Consider the following 372-nt stretch of genomic DNA (forward strand, 5'->3'; position numbering starts at 1 on the left):
AAAAAAAAAAAAAAACTCAGATAATGTGCTGTGTCACTGCCCTCTTTTTTTTTAACCATTCAACTGCAACTTGGTTTGTGTTTTCAGTTTACACATGTTCCAGACCACACAGTTTTGCTCTGTCTGTCTGTGTGTGTGTGTGTGTGTGTGTGTGTGAGAAAGACACAGAGTTTGAGAGAGTTGGTAGACACTTCACATATAACCAGATTCAATAGGATGTGTGAGAGCAGATCTCCTAGCCACAGAGTGGGCAGGTCTTGGTGCAAGGGGAGAAGGTGACATTGCCAATTTGTAATTTTTGGACCAACCATGGAACTGGCTGTACAATTTAGCCTCATTCAATTAAATTTTCAATTGAATTAAATTTTATTT

This window comes from Morone saxatilis, unplaced genomic scaffold (genome assembly GCF_004916995.1).
Source record: "Morone saxatilis isolate NCDOM2014 unplaced genomic scaffold, NCSU_SB_2.0 Contig12, whole genome shotgun sequence".
NCBI lineage: Eukaryota > Metazoa > Chordata > Actinopteri > Moronidae > Morone > Morone saxatilis.